The 18,835-nt window shown below is 35.6% G+C and overlaps 1 long non-coding RNA gene across 1 annotated transcript in view; it reads right to left on the minus strand.

The window, feature by feature from the left end:
• Positions 1-4,060: 4,060 nt before the first annotated feature.
• Positions 4,061-18,835, minus strand: part of LOC127498933 (uncharacterized) — a 121,839-nt gene continuing 107,064 nt past the window's right edge. The window contains exon 6 of the long non-coding RNA XR_007926002.1: positions 4,061-6,644. This is a non-coding gene — a long non-coding RNA (uncharacterized LOC127498933). The remainder of the gene's footprint in view (positions 6,645-18,835) is intronic.

Genomic DNA, 18,835 nt, shown 5'->3' on the forward strand with positions numbered 1-18,835 from the left:
CCTTAGTCCTCCAAGGTTTATAATGGCTGCCTAAATTTTGAAGACAAAAAAATGCATCCATCCATAAAAAAAAAAGAATCCATACGACTCCAGGGGGTTAATAAAGTGAAGTGAATCGATGTGTATTTGTAGGACAAATATCCTTATTTAAAACTTTATAAAGTAAAATAATGAGCTTCTGGCGCGAAGTACACATTGCCATGACATTCCACACAATGACATGACGTATTACGCGTTATAGCCTAGGACATACCGTAGTACGTCATGGCGTAGTGTAGAACGTCATGGCATGGTGTACTACAGGGCTATTCAGGTAGTTTCATTCGAGGGCCGGATTATCAAATCAAAAAGTTGAGGAGGGCCGGGGTTTCTTATTGCTAAGAATTATTTTATCTATAATTATTATAGGCTTAAATGAAAATATTCTGACAGTGAGACTTGGTAACCACAGGTAAAACCATACATGGCTACTCACTACTGTCAAATGATATTATATTATTATATGTTATATAGGCCTATAAAAAACACCTAAACACAGGTAAAATCTACACACACCTTCACAAAGAAATGAATTATATATTCCCCTACCCACCTAATAAATATATTGCAATATAAATGGCTATAACATGGTAATCAATATAAATATTCCACATTTCCACAATCCATGGTAAGTTACTAGAGTTCATTCATGGTAAATGTTTGTAAGGGTGGTGATTTTAGGATTTAAAAGTCTTCTATCTTCACTCATGGCACGTTTCTCCTGTTTTCCTCATTGTTGGGAATGTTGAGGCTGTTTCATCCGATTTAAAAGTTTAATCATCGAGTGTTTTGTGGTTTGTAATCGAGAGGTGTGTGTCAAATTGAAACGTTTCTTACTGGATGTCGCAACGCTGTTTAACAATGGTGACCGGGAATAAACGCTGCTCCTTTAAGCTTTTGCTCCGTTATCCACTGGGCCGTGCTGCGTAGTTCAAAGTAAACGAGTGAAACGCCTGAAAACAGCGCTATTTGTTCTGTATTAGTTGTTACTGACCGAGAAACAACTTCAGAGTATTCAATGACAGAGCGGTCCGAATGAATCCAAATTGGCCAATTCACGGAAAAGAAAGAATCGAGACAAAAGAATGATTAATTCATGAATGATAGGTATCACTGGTTCAGTCAACAGAAATACGGGACACACATGGCGTGCATATAATACGCTTGGTAGTCTTGGGTAGGATTAGTGGTGTGGGTGCCCTCGGCCCGGATGAAGATGATTGACGGGCCGGACTTGGCCCGCGGGCAGCCAGTTGAATAGCCCTGGTGTGCTATGTCGCGGAAATTTAACGCTTTTTGGACGTACGTTGAATGCATATGGCTGTCGTGCCGGAAGCCCCTTGGGGTCGTATGGATTCATTATCTATGGATGGATGCAGTTTTTGGTCTTCAAAATCTAGGCAGCCATTCACAACCATTATATACCTTGGAGGACTAAGGATATTTTTAAATATATCACTGACTGTGTTTGTCTGAAAGAAGATAGTCATAAACACCTAGGATGGGTTGAGGGTGTGTAAATCATGGGATAATTTTCATTTTTGGGTGAACTATCCCATTAATCGCAATAAGATGACACAAGCAAACCTCTTCACAGGCATGTTACTGGCCACTGTTTTAATCTACTTACATCAAGTGCAAATCACACTTCTATGGACATACTGGAAGGTTATTTTGCGACGTGATGAACATCGCAATGCCGCTGTAACTTGGTTTGCCTAGACTGTACCGCTTTCTTGAAACTTGAAAACTTGAAAGAGTTTAGCGATTCAGAGTCGAGGGGAAACTTCAGAATAACGTCACGGAGTTCATTCATGAAGTTGAACACCACATGGGCCGAGCACATGGTCAGAGCGGTAACAATGCGATTAATGTGTTTACATGCCTGTTTATTGTGATTAAAATAGGCGTAAGCCACATAGTTTATTTGTGATTGTTTACTACGATTACTAGCTTAATCATGTTAGTTTAATCAAAGTATTGTGTTTACATGAAGTAACATTTAATCACAATATTGCCAAAATCCAATTATAATCTCATGATGAGGGTGCATGTACATTATTGCAGAGGTGTAAAGAGTACCTGAAATCTACTTGAGTAAAAGTACAGATACCTTACAGTGAAAATGACAAGTCACAAATTCCAATGCAGTTTGAGTAGAAGTCTTAAAGTATCTGATTTTAACTTAAGTTTTTTACTTGTACTGAATGTAGGCTCAAAGATGCACTAGTCCTCAACACCTAAGGGACATGCCAGTGAAAAACAAGAATCAGTTGATTTGTGAGAAGACCAGTCACATTTCTCTGAAATCAAAATAAAACTGAACACCTCGACATTGCAATAAATCAAGGCTGACACAACAGCTTCTTAAACATCTACACTGAAGTCTCAGTTAAGCTTAAGTGCTCTAGAAGGGCATAAGTAAACCAATATCCCTCAAAAAAAGGTCTCTTCAGTACAACAGATAAATAAAATAATGTTAAGTACAATTATAGTCAAAGCCTACTTGCAATGGACGTCATCAGCCTCATCACCGGCTGCAGCCAGGTCCTCAATTCATATATGAAACATATATCTGCTAACGCACTCATATTCATGTAAAGTAGCCTTGTTGACAAGTTTGGGTGAACAAGGGCAAAACACACAAGATATAGTACCTTCAATGCCCTGTAGATGGTGATATCGCTTCTTTTGCAGCAGAAATAAACTGCAGCAGAAAAAGTTAGGTGCCATACAAAATGTAACGAGTAATTGCATTACTCATCACAAATGTATTGGAGTAAAGAGTACATATACTTATTCAAAAATGTAGTCAAGTAGAGAGTAAAAGTTGCTAATATCTTTGATACTCAAAACATACTTAAGTACTGTAACTAATTAAATTGACTCAAATACTTGACACCACTGCATTAATGTGTGGCGTGAGAGCGTCATGGCTGGTACCCAAAACTTGTCGGACGTAGCAACAGGAGGGTGGGACTTTGCGAAGGGTTACTGGAGCTTTTGAGTTTCAAAAAGAATGCAAATGCACCATGAAAATGTCTTAAAGCATCATAAAAGTAGTCACGTTTTCTGAAGACCGAGTTTTCTAGTTTTCTAGCTGTTAACAGGTGTGACTGGATAACTGAGTGAACCAGATCAGCCTGATTCAAAATTATTTATTCAGTGAACTGGACTAAACAACACATTGAAAAGATCCAACTCAAATGAACAATTCACTCATGAATGGAAGAAAGATAGTCATACAGGTTTGGAACGACATTGTCATTAGTTCATTTAATGGCTCAAAACTGGGCAAAGTCTGCAATGAGGTAAGTGTTCGAAAGTTTATCTTTATATGAATCATAACTTGCATTTATGTTTGCCGTAGATAACATAAACCATGTGATTGCCTTGATTATGTAAACAGGACAGAGGAAAAAATAGACCTGAGCTCTGCGGCACTGATGAGCAACAGAGCCGGAATCAGCTATTGATGACAACCACCATGATGATAAGGACAGAGATAGAGAGAGGGGGAAAAAAAGAAAGGTGTGAATGGTACAAGGCATTCTTTAAACATACAAATCATTCTTGCATGAATGTGGAAAAAAGTAATATATTCTTACTAATAACAAGGAAATAAGCTGAATTTTATAGCAACGTTGAGACTTCAAAAAAAAAAAATCACCATTCAAAGGTGACCACAAAAAGTAATTACAGACACACTGGAGACCCATTCAAAGTTCCTGTCTCAGTATTCATGAAACTTTAATTGCAAGGAACAACCAGAGCCCAGTCTCCCTGGTTTTGATCAAACACAAGTGTACACACTTACACTGCGTCCAAACATTAGAATAAAATAAATAATATTAAACTTTGCAAGTCCTGCAGGGAATAAAAGAACGATTACAGCTTTAGGTTTTATGCTTGCTAATCATCTTGTTCACATTTTGTGGCACAGACTTTACAGTGTAAAGGTGGCCATAGATGGATAAACATGTGCAAGAATGACAAGACCAGTCACTCTTTATTATGCATAAACAATTTAATATGCAAAAATCACATTGACATCATCACTGTTTTCATTACATAAGTCAACGGAAGCTTTTCCAACTTTAATATAAAATTTCTTCCAACATTTATGAAGCATAAAAAAATCAATAATATTAAAAATACAAACAAATATTAAAAATTATTAAAAAATAGTTTAAAAGTATATATATATATATATATATATATAAACATGTTTATAAATGAAATAAAGTTTAATACTTCAGGACAAGAACACTTAAATTTCGGAGAAAAAAAAAAAAAAAAAGATAAAATTGTTGATGTCTTGCATATTATAAGTGCAAAGGTGACCGTAGATCTTATGGTGATAACTGTGCGAGGCAGTGCTGCCTCTAATTCTCCATTAGTGAATGAAATGCAGTCTATCATTTAAAGCAGAGGACTTTGATCTCTTGTTCTTGATTTAACCAAACCGGTTATTAATCTTCTAAGCCTTGATTTAAATAGACTCAGCAGTGGTTAAACACATTCTTCTAATACAATGTCACATTCCTTGCATGTAAATACAGGTTACTGTTGAGTTCAGTGTTGTCAAGTCCGCGGTTTTCCCATGGAACTGGGATACTTTTCAAATTTGAATACAAATTTGCCACTCTGATCCACCCACCCGCAGACCTGGCAACCCCTGGTTGAGTTTCTCAAACTCACTCATTTTGAGTTTCAACAGCATCACACCATTAAACGGTTAGTTCACCCAAATATTAAATTTCTGTCATTAAGTACTCACCCTCGTGTCATTCCAAGAACTTCGTTCATCTTCGGAACACAAATTAAGATATTATTGATGAAATCAAGGAAGTGTCTGAACCCACATAGGCAGCAACGTCATTGCCTTTTCAAGGTCCAAAAAGGTAGTAAAGACATCGTTAAAATAGTCCATGTGACTATAGTTGTTCAACCTTAATGTTATGAAGTGAAGAGAATACTTTTTGTGTGCAAAAACAAAACAAAACAAAAATAATTATTCAACAATTTCATCTCTTCCCTGTCATTCTCCTATGCTGTTTACGTTCAGCGCTTCCAGGTTCTATGTCAGAACACCATGTCACTATGTCATGTCACTATGAACACTATGTCAGCTCAGTATTGGCTGATGCTGTTCACCTGAGCAGCGCAACGCATGCGTATGATGCTAACGCAGGAGCCAGCATTCTGACGTAGAACCTGGAAGAATAGGAGAATGACAGGGAAGAGACAAAGTTGTTGACAAATACAAAAAGTATTCTCGTCGCTTCATAACCTTAAGCAATGACGTTGCTGCATATGTGTGGTTCAGATACCTCTCAGATTTCATTAAAAATATCTTAATTTGTGTTCTGAAGATAAATGAAGGTCTTATGGGTTTGGAATGACATGATTGCGAGTAATTATTGACAGAAGTTTCATTTTTGGGTGAACTAACCCTTTAAAAAGGGTAACATTTACGGTTAAAAGTTAACACACTTACAAAAATTGGATGTTTCTTCAACTAGGGCGCTTTTGGCCATGTGGATGTTTAGAAGCTTTCATAAAATATGTTTTATAGTCTTGCTAGTTTTATTCAATTTGTCAACTAACAATGTCTAAAAGTGGACATATATGCATCAGTAAATTCTGTCAGTTTCACCATTTTATTCTAATACGTCATAAACATTTCCACCACAGTGTCTTATCCATCACATTTCATTGCATGTATTTTGTTTAACAGAATTAAATGGCGAAAATGACATTGCACAACTTTTAATTATCTTAAATACACAACATAATATTTAAGATATAAACAAAAAGCATAGCTATGAAACATTATTATTATAAATTTTATAATATATATATTTAACATAGCTTTTTTTATTTTACTTTAAATTTACAAATTTAAAATTACTTTGTAATTTCACACAAATTGTTAAATTGCTAAATTGTTGGACATGATGGAAATTATGTCATAACCATGGGACAGTCATAATTTGTGTAAAAAATGACAAAATAGAACCTAAATAAAATCTATACATAAAATGCATTTTAAAAGTAGAAAAAAAATGAAGCGCTATACAAAGTTTCCAAAACTTACTCTGATCTTCATATAGCAAAAGTAAAAAAAAAAGCTGAAATCTGCAAATCTGATACAAAAACAAAAAAAAACAAAAAACAATGCAACAAAAATGAAAGACAAGGTCTATGAAAGACAAGTTACATACGCGCAAACAATTGGTGATAAAACTGTTCAATAACCATTCTTGTTCTTCCGCTGTTAGTTAAGAATATCTCCCACCTCCATCAGTGGAAGCTCTGAGGAGCAGAAGACCCTGCAGGTCCAAATGAACTGTTTTAGTCAGAGAGAGAGAGAGAGAGAGAGAGAGAGAGAGAGAGGGAGAGGGAGAGAGAGAGAGAGGGAGAGGGAGAGGGAGAGGGAGAGAGAGAGAGAGAGAGAGAGAGAGGCAGTGTATTCCTGGCTCTGTGCTCTGTGTGAGGTGTTAACCAAGTGAGAAGCGCGGGGACTCGCTGGGCGCCTGGCCCGCCTCCACGCACACCCACCACTTCATATCTTCATCTGATGTGTCAATCCCCAGACTGGCCTGGCAGGAGAGAGTGAGGAAAGGGTCACTAGAGATCACAGATGCCACCCTGTTCCTCTCTCTGTTTTATTTTTTCTCTAAGTTTGATAAGGATCAAATGGAGTTGAAAAACAAGCACTTTGAGGAGCACTCGGAAACTGAAACTTAACTCTAACGGAGTGGGAGTGCAGGTGTGGGGTGGGATGTTAAAAAGCTCGTTGATGGTACGTGCCATACAGGTACAGCAGCTTATTATGCTATGAAACTGGCATATATAAAAATGAAATTTACAGTCTCAAGGTTTTAGGTCAGGTGAGCTTCCACAGTATTAAGAAACAAGCGCCAGTTTTACGCTCTGCCAACACAATAACTTCTATTATGATACCAATTTCAAGAAAATATATAAATAAAATAATTCAACAGAAGAAAAAAAAATCTTCCCACCAGCAGTCGAACAAATGCGAGCGCTAAGTACCAAGACATCTCTCTGTCCTTTAAAGCAATGATATGAATAATAACAGTAATGATGTCTAACGTGGGAGGAGATGGTTAGCACAGTCGAGGAAAATAATGAGTTTTAATGCCAATGCTAATGGGCAAAAAATAGATCCCCTTTTTTCAAAGGAAGAGGAGCGTTTAAGAGCTCTCATTCAGCGCTACCCTTGTGATAATAGCCACACTACCACATGTAAAAAAAATATACTTGTTAGACTTCTTAACGCGCTTTGCGTGTTTTGAATTTGAGGATGCTGTCGTTCTGTTTTTGCCATCTGTTTGGCTCATTATGGGACATATCAATACTAAAATATTTGAAATTGTCATAATTTTAGGAAACCTCCACCACCTGTGCAGGCGTTGAAGTTTGTATGCTGTGTTATTTTCTCACTGTACTTTCCCCTTTTTACAACTCTGCTATGTTCCATAATTTTTGCATTTAAATAGATTAACATAATTGGTTTTCTAAACTAGAAAGAAAGAAAGAAAGAAAGAAAGAAAGAAAGAAAGAAAAGAAAGAAAGAAAGAAAGAAAGAAAGAAAGAAAGAAAGAAAGAAAGAAAAATTCTAGTATAACATTAGTATAACATTTTGATTGCATCAAAGATTAAAAAACTATCTATCTATCTATCTATGGAAAGCATTTAGACGTCTTCTCGACTGCTCAGTGACCTTCACGATCTGGTCATCGAGGACATATGCTAGGTCAGCTTTCAGAAGCTGGTGGCTGGAACTGGAACTTGGTACATTGTTTGGTGGCAGAGAGCCCCTCTGGGAGGCTTGTATCAAACACAGCCTTCCTCCTTTATCCACTAAATGGCCTCCTCATATTCTTACTCTTTCGGAAATGCTTCCTCTTAAACATTACTTGAGCCAGGTTTTATAAATTATGAATTACTTGATACAGACTAAATAAGAGTTATAATGTTCACATATATAACACAGTTAGATGACTACAGAATTGTGGGGTTTAGCACAGAACAACACTTCTTTGTTTTCTGTACGACAATTACCAATAATTTATTAGTTTAAAGCTGCAGTCCGCAATTTTGCCTCTTTGTCGCCATCTCTGTTTGAAACCTGCAATTGCAGTTGTTTGCGGAATTATTATCTTTACGTGCGTTGTGCCTCGGCATGGCTCCTCAGCGTGGATTAATCTAATGTTTGCGGTCAGTCACCACATCGGTGTGGATACTGTACTTTGGAATCACAGACTGTAGTCTTGGAAGTATGACCAAAGAAAGAATTTTCACCGGAAAATGTCATTTGTAAGTAAGTAACATCTAAGTAACATGTCTGCCACTTTTGTTCTGACCTAGGAAAAAAAGCATTACAACAAATCGCGCTGCCAATGGTTAAATCTATCACTTAGCTCATATCACGTCAAACCATGAAATTATTATTATTGTTATACTTTGTTCTCAAATTGTTAATGTTAACAATATCAGCATTGCGTGACTACATGTATTTAGTGTGTATTAGCGTCAGGGCTTAAAAAAAAAAAAAAAAATTTCAATCGTTTCACTCCGAGCAGAATCTGTATTTTAACGTTTCTGTTCCAGCGTTCCTTCTGTATTATTAACGTTACGAAAACGGTTTAATCAGAAAAATTAAAAACGTTATTTTTTTACTTTTTTTTTTGTTTGTATGTAGCCTACTTAATAATAATAATAATAATAATAATAATACGTACAGCATTTTATTTATTAAAAAACAAAGAGTATTTGCCGTCTTAGCTAATAGGACTACAATTATCTTTATAACAAGATTCTGTCCTAATGTAAACCTATTGAACAAAAGGAAAAACAACGGTTTATAAATTAAAGTATTTTTTCAAGATATTTTAATTTTAATATTCATAATAAAATAATTTTATATCGAATTTTATTATTCAGAAATAATGTAATTTATCGGTAAAGTAAAATGTTTACAAATAGCGTAGCCTTTATAGCTTTGTTTATAATGTTTGTAAAAATAAATTATGAACAAAACTGCCCTATTTTATTTTACCACAAAACATCTAAAGTTAACAGATGGCCTATTCAGGATAAATAAACATCAAGCCAAAACGAATAAAAAATAAAAAAAATCTTTTCTTTTTTAATGCCATTCCAGCTTCTATTGCTATTCAAGGCAAGAAACAGGTTTATTTATTAGAAATAAAACTAAATAAGACGCAAAACGAATTAATTTAAAGTGAATCTGAAGCCTACCTTTCTTATTCGGCACAAATCCAACTGTTTCTATTTTCGAGACGAATGCTAAAGTATTATTTATTATGTAAGCTTTATACTTCACTCTCATTATCGACATCATCCTTCACATAACAGCACAGTCAGGCGGTGGTCACGGGTGGTAAACGGCAGATTGTAGGCCTATTGCAGAATTGAATTAAGCAGTGTAACGTTTTATATGTTTGGTTGATTGTATTTTATTTTAATATTTAACAGCTGTGATATCAAGTAGCCTAAGCAATGCAAGAATTTGTGTGTGCGCATGCGTGAGGCGCCGGCGCGACCACTGGAATTTTTTTCCTTCTAAGACAGTAAACTGTAGTCCGTAATTTATGGTCATACAGGTAAAAGCAAGACATAATTCATACATTTACAAAAGACACTCAAATAACGAAAGCAAGCAGAATGTCTGTTTCCTTTCCTAGATCTTTGGATTGCGCCGCAATGAACCACTTTCGTTTTGTTAATAGACCTAATTATTTAAGTGAAATATTTCACGTAGCTTATAGGCCTATTTCCTTTTATTGTATATGTGTTATGTAGGCCTATTGTTTTATTCTGTTTTCTCTGTTCACAGAAGCGCTGCATGTGCGTGATGTGACATAGTGTGAACTCATGTTCTACATATCGTGCAATTTTCGCTGGTTTCAAAACGCACAACAAGCTGTATATTAGCCTACTTGACATTCATTTTCACTTAAATGTAGGCCTAATGCTTGACGATTGGTGACATATATCATCTAAAAAAACTAGAGCCAGGGCATTGCCATTGTGACTTACCTAACCTATGATGACTTGACAGCTGAGCCTAAGCGCGTCAGCGCGGGCATTTCACTCACTTTGAATGCGTCAGCATCACATTTGCATAGGCTGTACTATTTGAATTCGTGATTGGTTAACTGCCAAATCAAAATATTAAACAGAACGATAAAATAACATTATTAACCGGTTAATGGCCATTTAAAATTAGCGTTTCTCTTCAGAGTGATTAAATTCGTTTCTGGTTACGTTCCAGTCAAAATTTCGTTAGTTTCCGGTTTTCGTCTTCGTTCCTTGAATCGGTTCAGAGCCCTGATTAGCGTTACCTGTAGATTTCAGTATCTGTACTGTCTAATCTCGAACATTAATTTGTCATACCATACAATCTGCCATCAAAATGATAAGTTTAATTATTCCAGCTGCTGTAAGAAAAGGCTATAAATGATCTGCCTCCAATGCGATATAGCCTACTAGCTGGGACTCGTTCTTTATGTATACACAGACATGACGCAATGACAAACGGCAACATGCTCGAATTTCCCACAAAAACCCACCAGTACCACCCGAATTATAAAACATTATTACAAGCTTACTGTTGTGAATTGGGCTAAGGTAAGGAGGTAGTTTTGAACACTGGCTGGCTATGTACATTTTTTAACCAAATAAAGTTACGGACAGCAGCTTTATAAAAAAAAAAAAAAAAAAAGTATGATTTATAATTGATTTTCCTCATGAGGACCAAAAAAATGTCCCCACAAGGAAAAAGATTGCTGGTATTACAATCTTTGTGATCTCAATCTTCTGTTTGGTCCCCACCAGTTTGGTCCAAACCTACCCCTAAACAAAACCCTCACAAAATGCAGAAAGCATTTTTGGTAACACTTTACAATCAGGTTCATTAGTTAACATGAACTAATAATGAACTGCACTTCTACAGCATTTATTCATCTTTGTTAATGTTACTAATACATTATTAAAAAAAAAAAAAAAGTTGCATTTGTTAACATTAGTTAATGCACTGTGAACTAACATGAACAAACTATGAACAGCTGAATACTGTAACAGTATACAGTAACAAATGTATTGCTCATGGTTAGTTCATGTTAGTTAATACATTAACAAATGTTAACAAATAAACCTTATTGTAAAGTGTTACCGTATTTTTTTTTTTTTAAACATAATTTATAAGCTGATTTCCTCTTGAGGACCAAAAAATAAATAAATAAATGCCCCCACAATGTCAAACATTTCTGGGATTACTACTGTATCTTTGTGCAGCATTTGGTCCCCATAACATAGGTTTAACCAGGACCACACACACACACACACACACACACACACACACACACACACACGTGAACATAAATAATTATAATTATATAAATTATAATAACAGAATTATTATTGTGCACATTTTTTTTTATAAAGATGGGCTATTAATGAGAAATTCTAAAAGTTTAGTTCCAGAAGTAAGATACAGTAAATGCCAAAAACATAGTGTCAAGGTCAGATCAAGTTAAATGACAAGACACAGATGTCTTTGGAAATGGAAAGTGTCGGCTTGAAAACAGCACAACAGCCTGTCTTTCTTCACCTTATTCCTGAGGTGTTACCCCACAGAAAAGTATCTCCTTCCGCAATGTCCCCCATGTGGTGTCAATCTCCCTTCTGTGTACCACAGTATGCTAATCGCATTCAGGTCATTATTTCATTATAAACAAGGTTTAAATTTACAAGAATGGTGCCCAATGCCACCTATTAACCTTCACTATTTTTGAAAATGAGGTATTGCGGGATTCTGGTCCCCCCTGTGTCCTCATTATAGTTCATCATCCAGCTTATTTCATCACTTCACATCAGTGCATTGCTTATGCACCTAGAAGAGGTCCAGGGTAGAAAGTCAGAAGCCTTACTGTGCACCTTATTGTTTCACATTCTTAAATATTTATCATAAACTGTAAATTTATTGTAATTGTCCTTAAACTGGCAATATTGAACTTTCCATTTTAAGAATCTCAATTTCTCAAATGTCACAGATGTCTCTCTTAAACATTCAAAAAAAAATTCTGCACTAGAATTCAGCAGTATGAACTATCATGATGAGGTTAAATTATGTTTTTTTTTTTTTTTTTCATGACTAACCTTTCTTCAACAGAAACATTTTTTTAAATATTTAGAAGTATAGCACATAGGCTATAACATAAACCTGCTCTTCTAATTATTAAAGTTAAAACAAATCAAAAGGTCACAGACCAGCAGGCCATCTGACAGCTCTACACCTTACTTTTCTGATACTTTTGTTCTAAGAAATCCTAGATCATCATTTACATTTTTAAATCTGCATTTTTCATATAGATTGCGTCACTTTCTAATTTTAATATCAGTGTTATTTCCCATGACACCTTTTGTCTTATTATACATTATGAATTTCTCTCTCTCCCTCTGCTCTAATCCCTGTGCCTACACCACGCTTATGAGCTGAAATATTTTATCAGGTGGAGGCCGCAGTCAAAGTTATCATTTTAATCTTATTTCAATAAAAAAAATAATCTCTCTTCTCCTGGGTTTGACAGCAGCTAATGGTTTTTGGTTATCGTAAAGGAAACTTTGAAGACTGTGACTGGGGGAAAAAAAGCAAAGCAAAGTGTGTTGTATATTTTTCCAAAGCCTATTCATAAAACATGAGTCAGAAAGGATACAGGTAGGATATCTGAAGTAAACACGAGCATGACTCTGTTAGGTCAATCCCAGCAACCCGCGGGGCTTTAAAAAGTAAAGTAGCAGTTTCAGTTGGTATCAGTAACATTTCAAGAAAAGAGGATGTTTAAGTATATGAACTATGAATTAAGTATATAAACTAAGCTGGTTGGGGTAAAAATAAATAAATAAAAAAAATATAATGTTCCATAGTGTTGATTCAACCTTCCTCCTCATACTGCATGTTAAACAATAACCAATAATACTTTATGTAAATAATTTTTGAATACCATTATTGATGTTCAATGGAAGATCTGTTGTGAATAAATATTTAACTAGAAAAAAAAAGTTTGTTGACAAACTTTGAAGTTGGCTTGAGAAAGCCTGATCAGAAAGTTCTAAAATTGCAGTTTAAAGCAGTTTTAAAGAATACCATCACTAATGTTCAATGGAATAAGCTCTGTTGTGAATAAACTACATATTTAATTACAAAATGCCATATGAATAACCAGTCAGTACATAGACTGATGTAGGTCACACAAACCTAATGCACACATTACAGTAGCTGTTCACAGTTCATTTAGATTCGGACATACTAAAAAATGACTTGTAGTTTAGTGAGGGACAGTCACATACTTCCCTACTCTATAGTGTGCTGAAAATGTAAGCCAACAACAGAGTATTTGTATCAGAGAATAGAATTTGAAAAACACAGTAGGCAAAGAATATCCAGATGAACTACTACTTCCACCAAGTAATGATGCACCAATCATGATTTTTCATGGCTGATTCAGATTTTTTTTTTTTCTTTAAGCAAATTTATTTGTTTACTTGCTCTATAACAGGCAAACCGGCCTTAAAAAAATATTTGTAGCCATTTGAAATTAGAAGCAACCACTGCATTTTAATCACGATCCAAACAAAGATTGTTAGCATTAGCAATTGTTTTTAATTAGATTGTATAATTTCAAGATTTTAAGCAAATACAGAATGGTCTAACTTTATATTTGTGAAATTATGCCACATAAGACACCTGCAAAAAACAAAAAAAAAAACAGAAAAACAGAACAGCAGCGGTTTCTTTGGTTACCGCTGTACACAAAGCAGCGCTGCGCTTATAAACACTTTACTTTAGGAATAAATGTCATCAAAACTTCTCTGAAGTTCCCTTCAGAGATACATTCATAAAAACCTCCACCTCAATTCAATATTTATATTTTATTTCCTAGATTTCAAGCATTGTAAACAGTGAGCTTGCTGTGCCTGGTACAGTATTTGCTCTGCTGGCGCATCTGTTTCTCCTCTTTGCGTCCGTCCTCAGCGTGTCCTGTCTCTTGTCCTTTTTTTTTTACAGACTTCGTAATGTTTCTACACAAATGACATTTTGGGAAATGATTGCAAATCCAGAATAGACATTGGCGTTATCTCTGTGTTAGTGATGCACCAGTTGAACGGCCATAAATTGGAACCGTCCGGTTCTGATTTCTGGCTGGTTGACCGGTTCATCTCTACCACCGAGATTCTGAAGTGCACAATCAATGGACACTTTACTATCCCATGAAGCCACGGGAGAGGAGTTGTGAATGGTGGTGAAGGAATGCAATTGACACAGTAGGTCACATGACAGTGTAGTGTACATGGCGAATGTAGTACATCTGAATTTCATTCATACTACACACATTCATACTATATAGAACAGGGATGGGCAACTTTGATAGTGACGAGGGCCAACATTTTTTCTCCTTAATACCAGGGGGCCAGATTACTAATCCACACTCGCACCTTTTACACTGTCTTACTCAATTTACTTTTTAATATGGGAAATCAATGTACAATTAATGTAATTTTTTTAAAAGATTTTATGAACTGTTAAACTTGTGCAATTTTGCTAATACAAATGGGAAACTTTGTTTTCAGAAAGCAGATTTTGTGAGCAGTGCAGTGGTAGTTTACAATAAAATCTTTCATTACAGATTTCGTTTCCAAACAAATCAAACATATGGGTGACCCCTTGAACTTGGTAAAAAGATAATCCCTTAACCATCCTGACTGGATGGTGAAAACACGATTTTTATTTTTCATGTATTTTTGCTAATTTTAGTTAACTTTCACATTAGCGTGCACATACTACGCTGTTATTAATACAGGGATCGGCTGGAAATAGCGACCTCTCCTGGATTGATTTAGTATTAACATTATAATTTGAACGCAATCTTTACATTACTTGCTTTTCAAATGTCCAGCGGGCCGTATTCAAAGACATGGCGGGCCGCATGCTTCCAGCTGCTCATCCTTGATATAGAATGTACTTGTTTAATGGTCGCAAAGTAAAGGCACTCGCACACTACAAGATAATCGGGCCGATTTTGGGATCGGTTATCCCCTTCCGAAAATCCTAGGTAAAGTCACGATTATCTTGATGGTTCTACAGATTCCCAAACCTTTTTTTCTTTTTTTTTTTCAGCGATTTTTTTTGTAAAAAGCCGTCCAAAAACTATTATCGCCATTCCTTCTTGCCTGTCGTTCGCTATGTTTGTTTACTTGCAAGTCACGTTTGACCACGAGAGATTTTGCGAGATTTCCCGTGTTCACAGTTGGTTGTTTGTCAATGGAATCTGTTAGCGTGTGTTGTGCTGTCTTGGTCACATCGCGGCACTCCACACATTATACAAACAAAACAGTTAAATCTATGATTTTTATTGACACTCAAATTTTAAAAATCTTTTATCGTGGGCCAGCCTTTAATCACCAACAAGTTAATTTCATGATTCTTTTTGACTGACTCATTAAAAAAGAACCAGTTCACAAGAGCCATTTTGCAAAATTGACATCATCGCTCATGCCGTAACATTGGCACATGCTCTAACGAGATGATATCTGATGATGGACGTACATAAAGCTTTATCAACTGTCGACAGATTTTAAAATACTGTTGCACATTTTATTTTTCACATTTATAAGCATTGTAGTCTAGAGCCCTGGTAATCCAATCAGAAAACATGAAAATTCATTAAATCTATAAAACATCATGAAATTTCAAATTCATGTTAAGTATGTTAAAATGGCTTTGGGGGTCTCTAAGACAACACAACACGAGGGTTCAACTACTTAATTAAACTATTATTACATTTAAGAAATAATTGTGTAATTCTAATATCTGTTTGTTTGTTGTTGTTTTTTTTGCGTGTTGTTCTTTCATCTTTTTTTCTTTTTTGAATATGTGTTTTCTGTTTATTATTAGCTGACTCGGTGCTTCATCATTCTGCAAAAATTCATATCTGCTGAACATAAGGGAGAGAAACAGTGGGGAATCAATCTTTTGTGCTTGGCCAGATAAACACAAGACACAATCAGAGGGAGGAAAAGAGACAGAAAGGAGAAGGCCTCATCCTGCCGGTGATGGATAGCTAGAGTAAAAGTGTCAGGATGGTATTATGTAAATTAAGGAGGCATCCGAGCATCGCCTTGATGATTATGGGAGAAGTGAATGATGTTTGCGCTCCCCAGGCACTTTGCTGTGCCTTGTTATTTTTTTCTTCTCCCTTCCAGCCACCCCTCGGATGCATTCGGCCTGACCCCCTGGACGGAGGGGAGGAGAATCTCCCGGGAACACACTCCAAAAAATCGGAAAAGACATCTGTTTCATTTACTAAACAAATTATCTGCCAGGATTTCTCACCTAATGGGCATGGGGAATGGAGTGCAGACTCCGAACACACATGAAACAGGAAGCAGAGGGGCGGCCCGCTGCTAATGATGCCTGCTCTCCTGACCTCATCCTGGCCTCTTGCCGCCTTCGCCTGGTCTTATATCTACAACTGACAATGATAACCAGGAATTCTTAAATCATCTGTCTGGGATTTGAACACAGTGTCTGAAAATGTAAAGGATGTCTAATCCAAAGGGAATATTGGGACTAATGGTGCAGTAGTTATAGCGGGTTCATCTTTTTGAGTATATGAAAAGCAAAATATTATAAAGACTTTAATTTTACTTTCAGTTTCACAACTATGTTAAAATCTGTAAGCATTATTTCCTTTTCAATGCATGCAAAACAAAAGGTATTTTCCTTTGAGATAGAATTTCATTTCAAACAAAGTGGTAAAGTATTACTTTTTAAAATATTTTTATGAACTTTTGCTCTCAGTGCTATACCACTCCAGATCCAAAGTCCTTTCAGCTTTATCACTGCACAACTCTCACGCCATGTTATAAGGACATGAAGCTAAATGCCTTGCTCAAGAATTCAAACCTAAAACCTTCCATTCCTAAAATACTAAAATTTCTACACTATAATATATATATATATATATATATATATATATATATATATATAATTTATTAATATATACATGCTTAGCTTTATTCAACCACATTAAGTGCTTTACTGTCTGAAATATAGATTGGCCTACATATTCCTACTTAGCCTACATTACTTTAGACTTATTGTCGTCATACTCCCTGGGAATAGTTCATTCAATAGATGATTCTGCCTGTTAAATTCTATAAAATGCATCTGGCTCTTCCATGAATCATCCTTGTAAAAATATATCCCTGATTTTGACCTTATCACACAATGCTGAATTAAAGAGCCATAAATGTATATTTCTGAGTATCACATTCAAGCAGAAAGTCTTCACAGCAGATTCAATCAACAGCACTTGTGACATGATATTGATTACTATGAAAAATTTCTTTAAATAAAAAAAGGTAACACTTTAGTATGGGGAACACATACTATTAACTACGACTTTTCCCTTTGTTGTTAAGTTTAGGTATTGGGAAGGATTAAGAATGTAGAATAAGGTCTTGCAGAATAAGGCATTAATATGTGCTTAATAAGTACTAATAAACAGCCAATATTCTAGTAATATGCACGGTAATAAGCAAAAGACCCTAAAATAAAGTGTTACCAACAAAATAATTTTGTCTCTCCCTTTAATAAAAAAAGCAATAATCTTGGTTCAGTGAAGGTTATGTTACAAAAACGTTAAAATGCTAGACAAACATACAAAACAAACGATATGCATGTTCACATGATTTTAGTGTTTAAGAACTCGCTTACCAACTTTCAGTATATATATTTACAACTTTTCTGCAGTGACAATGTAACACCCAAAACAACAGTAAAAATGAAAGGAAAACAGATCAAATAAAGCAGATTTTAACAAAATAATAACTAATGTAAGTGATTTTATACAATTATAATCCGCTTCTGTTTCAAAATCTTCAAAATGCTTTTTTATCCTCAAAAACTTTGCACATTTTAAGTGCCTCACTGAAACCTTTTATTTATTTATTTTTTAAGAAAACAAAGAACAGGTGTAAATTATTGTTTGTGGTAACAAATGCTGGTGATTGAACTCATTGTACTGAACCCAGAATAGTCCTCTATGAACATCTAAACATATGTGGGCTGCATAATTTTTACCCTTTTTTTCTGGCTTTTTTATTCCCATTAAGATTTTGCTTCCTATTTATTGTGCTTACTGATATATCCCCATTTAAGTAATTCAACATTGAAGTTCAAGATTGACACCAATATCTATCATATCCTATGATATCATGGCAACATCTGTCCAGTCGCATTCATTCCCCTGTTTTAGTGTATCTGTCAGATTTTGGCTGAAATGAGAACAGAGAAAGAAAGAGAGAGAGAGCCTGCACAAGCGTCCGGTCACATCTAGGATTCTAATAACCCTTTCTCCATAACCCAACTCTGCCCTTCCATGTTAACATACTGTGAACTGAGCCCAAGTGACAAAATCAATCCATCACGGCCATGCTGTCGACACAAAGAGGGACAGAGGAGCTAACAGAAATTGATGACATCCCTGCTCGAATTTTACACCGTTTCGGCCACAGCGGCGATTGAAACAGACAAAGATTTATAGTCCGACCCGTGCCGCTGCTACCCTTGATTGCCTCTTTTTTTTCCCTGAAAGGCTTTTCTGCATATTTATTCCCAAGCTCATCAGGACCTCAGAGAGGCATTAGAGTGACAATCTTATTCTACCTATGGCGTAGC

Source organism: Ctenopharyngodon idella, chromosome 17, assembly GCF_019924925.1.
Source record: "Ctenopharyngodon idella isolate HZGC_01 chromosome 17, HZGC01, whole genome shotgun sequence".
NCBI classification, from domain to species: Eukaryota; Metazoa; Chordata; class Actinopteri; order Cypriniformes; family Xenocyprididae; genus Ctenopharyngodon; species Ctenopharyngodon idella.